The sequence below is a fragment of the Podarcis vaucheri genome (genome assembly GCF_965113315.1).
Source record: "Podarcis vaucheri genome assembly, chromosome: 7".
In the NCBI taxonomy this organism is placed as follows: Eukaryota; Metazoa; Chordata; class Lepidosauria; order Squamata; family Lacertidae; genus Podarcis; species Podarcis vaucheri.
The window spans coordinates 31060197-31070214 of record NC_138765.1 but is presented as its reverse complement, the minus strand read 5'-3'; positions in this window follow the sequence as shown (position 1 = coordinate 31070214).

Genomic DNA, 10018 nt, shown 5'->3' with positions numbered 1-10018 from the left:
TTCCCTAAACTGTGCTCCGTTCAGACCACTTCATTCATGTGGTCACTGGCATGTCTGTAAAAACACAATTAGAAATCATACCACGTCTAGCCCAATGCATTAGAATTGCTACAACAAACTGGGGAGGGGGGGCGTAATTAAGTTGCCTGCCAAGACTGTCGGCGATTTGCAGGTGGTCTACAAAGAGGGGAAAATGGGAACCGCTGGTTTAACGTCAATCCCTCTTCCCAAAGAATGGTGGAAATTTTGGTTCTAACAGTTCTCAGAACCTGTAACAAACAACAGTTCCCAGGATGCTTTGGGGGAAGCCATGGCTGTTAAAGTAGGATCAGAGTGCTTTGAATGTAAGGTGCAGGTGTCACCTTTGCAAATTTCAAAATAAGCAGATAGAGGTGAATTTGTTTATTGACCTAAAAGCTCACACCTTCGACTTGCAGCCCTTGGAAGGCTGCATAGAGGAGAAAGCAGCCCTCAGCCTGAAAAAATATTCTGCACCCCTTGTCTGGATAATTAACCTATATAATATATAATGGAGAGAACCTCTTGCCAATACCATGGACATGGGAAAATTGGGAGAGGTAAAACTTCCTGCAGTAGACAAGTTCACTGGGTGGTCACTCCCTTAGGCCTAAGGGCCTAAGCTATATGGATGCCTTGGCGAAGCCCCTCCTTCCACCACATCTGCAGGTCTTTGAAGTCAAACCTGAAGCCTTGTTTATTGCCAAGGAAAGAGAAGCAGATAAGTCTTCCCCCAGCTCAGCCCTCCCTGTTTACAGTAAAGCACTACTGTTCAGGCTTGATGAGTGTTTGCAAAACACATCTTGAATTGGGCTTGTTCACACTTGCGGTTTATTGACGCTTAATCCCACTAATTTGCACACTTTAATGAGGTGTGAATTAACCCTTGCTACTACTCCCTCCCTTGAATTCCTCAGAGATCTTGACATCAGTGTTTCACTTCCACGCCTTCTCTGCATCATCAGAGCTGACAGCTTAGAAAGGAGAGGCGGGTAGGGATGTAAAAAGTGGGAACGGTCTCGCCTACATGCTAGAGCACCAAGGGGTGCCCTCCATAGGTTTGCTAAACTACAACTTCCATCAGCCCCTGCCAGCATGACCAATGGCCGAGGTTGAGGGGAACTGAAGTCCGACAACATCTGGAGGTCACCACATTGGCTACCCCTGCGCTAGACAGCCGTTAAAGGGACACGGGTAGTGCTGTGGTCTAAACCACTGAGCCAGTTGGGCTTGCCGATCAGAAGATTGGCAGTTCAAATCCTTCTGACAGGGTGAGCTCCTGTTTCTCTGTCCCAGCTCCTGCCAACCTAGCAGTTCAAAAGCACACCAGTGCAAGTAGATAAATAGGTACCGCTGTGGCGGGAAGGTAAATTTCGTTTCTGTGCGCTCTGGTTTCCGTCATGGTATTCCGTTGCACCTGAAACAGGTTAGTCATGCTGGCCACACGACCTGGAAAGCTGTCTGTGGACAAATGCCAGCTCCCTCGGCCTGAAAAGCAAGATGAGTGCCGCAACCCCATAGTAGCCTTTGGCTGAAGTTAACCGTCCAGGGGTCTATTTGCCTTTACCTTTTTTAGACAGCCATTTCAGGCCACGAAGTGAACAGGAAAGGTAAAAGCATCATAGCTGTTCTCCTCCCCCAGGTGCCAGAAAACAAGGCAGTAAAGTCAGTATTTCCACTGACCACCTGAAAACATAGCCCCCCAGGTCTCTCGGGCTGCTCCTTGGGATGTCTCCAGGCCATCCCTACGCCCTATTTATACCCTCTCTTCCCAGGTCCCACCTCTTCACTGGCCCTGCTCCACATCTTCCTTGAATGTGCCTGTCTGGCTGTGTCACATGCCAGTGGGTGCGCTCAGGGTTCCAGGGCCAGGAGACAGAAGCCTTTCACTAAAGTACTCAGCAATCAGAAGGGTTTCTGGTGCAGTCCAGGCCAAACAAGCAGAGGTCAAACACGGGAAATCAGTATGGGTGCCAACAGTGCTTCTTTCCCCCCCTAAAAATGTGTTTAGGGGTACTCTGATTTTGACTCAAGAAAATCACCATTTTATAGTTCAAATTGGGAAAAATAAATACAGTAAATGGACAAACGTACAAAGGACATGCATTACCTCATATTACATAGCTGACAGTTCACAGTAACTTCCACATTGAGGTTCCACATTCATCTGTAAAACACCACACATCCACATTCCACACTGCTTCACACATTAAATGCTCACTTCCGTCTGAGACTCAGGCAGCTGAACAACTTGAGCCGGCATTGCCGACAGACCAGGATCCTCCTTGCCCTGGTAATCAAGTGGTCCTGGAGAGCCACTCCTATTTTACTGCCTGCTATAAAGTGCTGAGGCGTGCTGTGCTCTCAGTCTGGGAAACTTTTTGAGGGAAGTTATGCTCACCTTCTGTGTTGCCTGGCTAGCTAGCTAGCTTCCATCCATGATGCACCCACCCACCCATTCATCCATCCGGCTGCCTCAGTGGCAAGAGATGAGAAGCAGGGCTCTTTCCACCATGGCCAGCTCTATCAGGCACCTCCTACCTTTGAACTATCTCTATGCCAGATGATTATTATAAGATCTACTATTGTCACTGGAGGCTAGGAGTCTGGTTCACCGGCAACAGCCATTCCTGGACAGGGATAGCCTGACTACTGTAGTCCATGCATTGGGAACCTTGAGGCTGGACTACTGCAATGTCCTCTGTGCTTGGACTTGGTTCAGAAGCTGCCACGGGTGCAGAATGGAGCAGCCAGATTGCATCAGGTCAACAACAGGTCCTTGAATTAATTTGCAAAGCCCTGAACAACTTAAGTCCAGGGTATCTCAGGGACTTCCAGCTTGATCACTGAGATCATCTGCAGGAGCATCACTGGCCATTTTCCAATGATGAGAAACCAAGCTTTTTGTGTCATCAGCCCAGACTTGTGGAATACTCTGCCTTCTCTTTCAATTTTTAAGTAAACTTTTGTTTGTTTGTTTGTTTGTTTGTTTGTTTACTCTGTCAGGCTATACAGGCAATTAAGAACACATCCTTCCATAATAGCTGATTTCTGGTTGGGGCTTTTTTATTTGGTTTTTATTGTATGGTTTTGTGTACGATTGTCGTAAACCAGTCTGATTTTTTTATTTCTTTTTTACAAGTAACAAAAATAAAATGGGGTCTGAGTTTGCTTTCCCCCTCTCTCCTCTCTGTCCTTGTGTGCCACTTTCCTTCAATTGTAAGCCTGTTTGAATTGATTGTACCTCACCTGATCTGGGAGCCTTTGGGGCTGATGGGCAAATAACTAAAACGCTCCTCTGCAACTGGGTGGGGTGTGGTGGGTTGGATATCAGTGCCCCACATGTTCTAACTGCAGGATCTGGGTGTGTCTGCCTGACCTCAGATTTATCTAGCAGAGGAATCCATCTGGGCTTTGCCTCAGACAGCCCTCTGCGTGGCACAGCCAGCCCTTTTCCTCCAGGCAGGGCCATGTTTTCTGGTGCACATCGGAGGTGTGATTTTTGGGGGCGAAATTCCTTGTTGCTACAGCAAAAGCAGGAGACTTGCCAGACGCCTCACTGATGGAGCCTGGAGAGATAGGTGCAACAGCATCTCCTAATTAATTCTCCTTCGCTAGGCAGAAAGGGAGGTCACCGGCATTTTCTGCAAGTGTAGGTGTGTAGGATGGGTGAGGAATATAATCTCTGCTTCAAGAATGATAAACGGATTCCTGCTTTTGCGGGTGTTGACTGTTTGTTGCACACTAACTCTGTGTGTGCTCCGGCAAACAGACCCACCCAGGGGCTGGGAGGAGGGGGGTATGGTTTTGATTGCATTTTTTTTAATCACATTGGGTGAAACTTGCTTCATCTGCATAAAGCCAGCGTTACTGGAGGCTTTTCCAGGGCTGGGAAGGGAGGAGCATAAAATCCTACATCCAGGCATTTCTGTTTGCTGCGGCCTCGTTACTGGAGAAAATCCATACGCTGCACTGCCTCCCTAACCAAAGCCAGGCTAGATTTCTTTCTGATGGGAAGCAAACTCTTCTTTTCACCACTTCTTCCTTCCTCTGGGGAGCCTGGGCGACACCAGAGTGGGGCAGGGGATCAAGTGTACCCCAAGCAAGGAGCTCACCCCCACTTGCCTCCCACCAGTTGCTGGACTCTCTTCCTCTCTTGCTATGCAGAGAGATTGCACTTTTCAGACTACATATATGAAGAAAGACAGGAGGTAATAAAAAATTGTCACCCTCCTTAACTGGGCCAGGTGAGCTCTCCTCCCTCCAACATGGTCACTGCATTTCTCAACCCCCTCTCAGCAAAGCAGCAAAGACTCTTTTAGCTTAGTTCTTAGTGGGAGATAAGAAGAGCCTGCTGGGAAGGCCAATGGCCCACTTTGTCCAGCATCCTCTCTGCACAAATGGCCAGCCAGACACCCATTGGCAGCTGGATCCCCAGCATTTGACATTCAGAAGCAGAACGCAGCCACCGAGGGTGGTAGCCATTGATAGCCTCTCCTCCATGGATTTGGCCAACCCTCTTGTAAAGTCATCCAAGTTAGTGGCCACGACTACCTCTTACAGGAGCAAATTCCGTCGTTCAGATATGTGTTGTGTGAAGAAGGTGCGCACGGCTTGTACATTGGTGGTGTGTGGCTTTGGGAAGCTGAAAATGCTGGGTGCTCACACCTTGTGGAAGGAGTGGGTGAGGAACACCCATACGGCAAGGCTGGGAAGCATGAATGTTACCAGAATGTTACCTTTGATGCTGATAGTACTTGGATGTGTGTCAGGAGCCCTGAGTGATGGTTGTTTTTTCCAGCTGCAGCTCTGCCCTTTTAAGTAGAGAACATTGCATTCTGAAGTCATACGCACTGTACCAATGCGGAAGGAGATCAGATGTTTAACTAGCCTGCGGGCTTCAGAGGCCCAGCGTTGTGAAACAGCATTCTTAGCATGCAATGCCGGCATTAAGCAATGATGCCAAGCTAAGACAGGTGCTGCTGAGATCTTTATATAGAGAGCAGAGAGGGTGTCCTAACCTATGGGGAGCAGCTATTGTAATTACAGTGTGCTAATAATTACTAGCAACACAGCTAACTGTGCTCTTCAATCCACCCCGGCCCTCTTCAAAGGCCTGCTCAATTAATAACGCCTTCCGTTGTTTTGCAAATTTAAACTGTGTGCCGCTTAGGCAGGGCGAATGAATGGGAAGTAATGTTGAGAGGGGTGGCATGCACAACAGAAACTGTACCATTGTCGTGACAAGCCAGCTGGCAAGGCAAATCCTTAATCCCTGAGGATGGTGTGGTGGCAGGAGGATGTTTTTGCAGATGGCTTTTGTCCTCATTTGAGGGTGACAAAAGCAGGCAGGACTTCCATGGGTGCTGGCTTCTGGAAAAAATGTATGTACAAGCGCTGGCTGAAATTTCTCACAACTTAATCGACATTCTTGGCTAATTTGTGAAAGAATCTTGGGATTTTTCATGCCGTGACTCACTGCACTTAGGAAAGGATCTCCATGCCCCTTCTCCACAGCATGTGAGCTTGGGTTTCCCCCTTGCTTCCAGTGTCTAGGGCAGGCAGATCCAAGGCACAGCTTTGACTCCAGCTTGCAACAGTGAACCACATAGCTTTTTATGGGATATGCTTCTCTTTTTCTCCCTCCCTCATTCTCCCTCCCCCATCAACTTTCTACTTCTCTTTTTAAAAAGTGCTGAACAAAAAAAAGTGATACGGCTATTGCAGCCCATCTTAGTTTGGAGTGGAAACCACCTGTGGGTCTTAGACAACCAAGCTTAGTGGTAAAGCACTTGCTGTCAAGCATCAGAAGAGCCAGGTTCCATCTTCAGTGTCTCCAGGTAAGGCCATGACAGACTCCTGTCTGAAATCCTGGAAAGCCACTGCCGGTTGAGGTAGAGAGTACTGACCTAGGAGGGCCAGATACCTGATATGAGATACTATGTTCCTGTGATGACTGCATTGCATTCACCAGTAGCCAGGAAAGGCCAGGCATTTGCTGGAGCCTAAAGACCAGTGAGATGTGATCCTGCTAAGCCGAGGAGGTTTCTCTAGGTGGTTGCCCAAGGATGCAGGCACACCATACCTTCAAAGCACATTCTGCTCCCAGTGGCGGAGCTTCATACTCCGGCACCAGGGGCTGAGAGCAGGCGGGGGCATGGCTGGCGTATGTCCCGGGGGCGGGGCGTGTGTCCTAGTGGCATGGCACCCAGCACGGGGGGGGGGGGAGCTGCAGTGGCACCCCACCGGGATTGTGGTGGCAGGGGCAGTGCGCTCCCCCTGCCTCCTCTTTCTCCGCCAGTGTCTGCACCCACTCCCAGGAAAGAATCCTGGGAGCTGTAGTAGCTTCTTCAGGGTGCTGGGAATGGTAGCTCAATAGTCCCTGGGATTGTTGTGTGAATGTGTCCTTGAAATATAACTCATTGCACCACTGATTCTGTTAGGTAACCAGCATTAGGGTTGGAAAGTCATAAAGCCAAGTTTCTATCCTACCTCCGCTCCTTAATTTATGAGATTCTGACCTGGCTTTACCTGTCCTAGCTCTGCCTCCAGACACCTCCCCTGCCTTCCAGAAGACATTATTTTTCAACTCAAAAGTTGACATCTCAGCAACTCAAAAGTAGGCTGACATTTAACACCTGGCTCATCATTCCTGCTATATTTTTGTATTTTTAAAAGTTACGGATAACCTGTCTTTCTCTTTAGCACTGGGAACCTGTGTGGCGTAGCAGTCAAGTGCCAGACTCAGGATCAGATTCCAACTAAGTTACGGAATTCAGTGGGTGACTTTGGGCCATTCCCTCCTAGCCTAACCTACATCGCAAGATATTTGTGAAGATAAAATGAGAGAGGCAGGTACGAACACACAAAAATGTAAGAAAAGCTATGTGGGCTCAGGTCAAAGCCAGGGGTCTTGTCTGGCATCCTGATCTCACAGTGGTCAACCTGTTAGAAGCCCCTGAGCAGGACCTGAGCATAACAGCAGCTATTCCCCCTTGCAGTTCCCAGCACCTGGGATTCAGAGGCCCGCTGCCTTCCACAGTGGAGATGGAATATAACCATTGTGGCTAGAAGCCATAAAACGTATGCTGCCCTGATCTCCTTGGTGAGCTATAAATGCTATTAGTTGTCCATATTCCCTGAAAATTAGAAACCAGCACTCATTCAGCTATTTGGGCAAAAAGAAGATGTCCCAAACAAAACTGCTTGTGGATTTTTGCTCTGGTTTGGGTGAAGTTAAGCGGGGGAAACCAAACACCTGCAACATGCAGATATTAAATTCCCTCTTCGGACCACCAGAGCCTAACCCAAGACTGTCCCTCCTACTTCTCCCTCCCTGCCTCTCTGATGCATTACGGTTGACAGCAGTAATTTTTAATGACAGATACAGAATTCACCTAAGGCTAAAGACAACAGTAATGGAAGTTTCCTGTGGGAAAAAAGGCTTTTTAAAAGCGCTTAGAGTTTTTTTCCCACCCCCATCTGGTTTCTGTCTTTAGGGCCTGATTTCAGGAGGCCCAACCACCCCTCGACTCTCAGAAACCCTGAAACTGAGGCTGGAAATTCTTCAGCATTCTATGGGATGAGGGCCCCCAATCCAGAAGTGAATACAATTTGCAAATTCTATGCAAATGGGTGTCCTCCTTTAGGGGACCCGCCTAAGCAGCCACCCTAGTGAGGAATCTGCGGCTCTCCAGATATTGCTGGACTCCAGCTCCCATCAGCCCCTGCCAGCATGGCCTGAGGTTGGGGTGATGGGAACTGTAGCTCAACAACATCTGGAGAGCCACAAGTTCCCCACCCCTGGAATACATATTCCATCAGACTTGGTTGTTTTAATTAATATTTTGTTTTTTGGAAAATACATAGAACATATCAACCAAAACAGAAGTAGAAAGAGGCACCACCATACATGTAGGATTGTTCCCGTAGTTATAACGGGCCCATGTTATTCAACAATAGCATAATATCAACTATGGTAATAGTTTGAAAGCTCATGCCATTGTGTCTTGCCATCAAAGTCCATTCATTGATAGTTCTTGCTAATTGTGTTCCATATCATCTATCTATATTCTAAGGCATTGCCAACATCTCCAGGCCAAGACTAAAGTGTGGCGGCTCCTTATCAAAGAGATGTTGTTTGCAGATGCCACAGCCTTGACAGCACACTTGAAGGAAGCTCTACAGAGACTCATCAGCTGTTTTGACCAAGCCTGCAGGGAGTTCAGCCTCAGTGTCAAACCAATATATTGGGTCTGGACTTTGCCAACACTCCACACATCAGCTTTGGTGACCACATGCTTGAGGTGGTAGACAATTTTGTCTGTCTAGGTTCCACCATAACCGGCAGCAGGGCCGGATTTAGGTTTGACAAGGCCCTAAGCTACTGAAGGTAATGGTGCCCTTTATATGGCCGTCTGTCCTTTGTCAACAACAAATTGTCGCTGTTTTTTGTGTTGAATATATGCTATATGGTAATTTATGGACCTAATAGGTATCTCAAGCCATTTGCACATAACAAAATATGTATTTTATCAAAGTAATTGTTGAGCTGAAATACAATTAAGAAGAAGTATATTAACAGTGAAATACAATCCTATATATAGACATGAGCAAACCAGTGATATTTTAGGGAGCAGGCTAGCAGACGGGGCCCATAATTTACATCACAGGAGCCTAAACATCACAAAACACTGTTGTTGTATGTAGGTTTTATATTATTTGCTTTTTATCTTGTATTTTGGAAATGTACATCCAGGTTTTTTTCCCTTTAATTTTTTTTGGGGGGGGCCCCCAAGAGAGTGGGGCCCTAAGCTATAGCTTGTTTAGCTTATACGTAAATCCGGCACTGACCGGCAGCCTCTCCATCAATGCAGAGCAGGACAAGCGTATTGGCAAGGCTCGCCTCTCCAAAATGGTATGGGAGAATGGGATGCTAATGTCCAGTACCATGATGAATGTCTACCAGGCTTGTGTGTGGAGCACGCTGCTTTATGGGAGTGAGTCATGGGCAACTTACAAACTTCAGGAGCGACGCCTCAATGCCTTCCACATGCACTGCATCAGGAAAATTTTGGGTATCAGATGGCAGGACAGAGTTTCAAACAAAGATGTGCTCTCCCAGGCCCAAGTTCCCAGCATGTTCAGATTGTTTCAATTGCAGCCAAATTGGAAGAGGAGGGTTTGTCTGCAGCAGAGATAGGGGAGAAATCCAATTCACCTCACATTTAAAGGCAAAACTACCTAATTCACACTTTCCAAAACAATACACAAACTGAAACACAGCAATCCTTCAAAATTCACATTTCTTCAAATTAGCAATGCAGTTCTCCAGCCAAGTAATATGCACAAAAATGCATGTGCCACAGTAAAGTTTGCAAAACAAAACAAAAAAGCATATACTGGTGAAAATAACATACAAATGCATTATATAACGTGAAACTGCTTTGCAAAAATGTGTGTATTAGGGAAAATCGCATACAGACGTGTACATTGGGAGAAATTTGCACTACAATGCTGACAAGTTTTCATGGTTCCTTTTTTTTTTTAAGCATGGGGGAACTGCAAACCGCCCAAAGTGGCTGGGGAAACAGCCAGATGGGCGGGATATAAATCAATAATGATGATGATGATGATGATGATGATGATGATGATGGAATGTGGAAAACTGAAGAATGGAAAAATGAGAAAAGGAGAGACATCAAAGCAGACAGTCACCCTGGTTTGACGTGCAGCGTAAATTAATAATGCAGAGTTTTAAAGAATAAAAGTTTTACTGAATTAAAATAAACTTCTTCATAAACACATGGTTCCAAACAGTTTGACTGAGATTACATACTGACTCTGCTCACAGCTGAGGCAGGCTGACTCTCACTGACATCTTACAGAGAACACAAAGTGAAACCGGCTACATGTCAGAATGACGCAACAGTTAGCCTGAATAACTTTTGTAAGCCCAAATGACTGTGCAGTCCCAGCACTTCCCAGCCTGCTTTGCTGC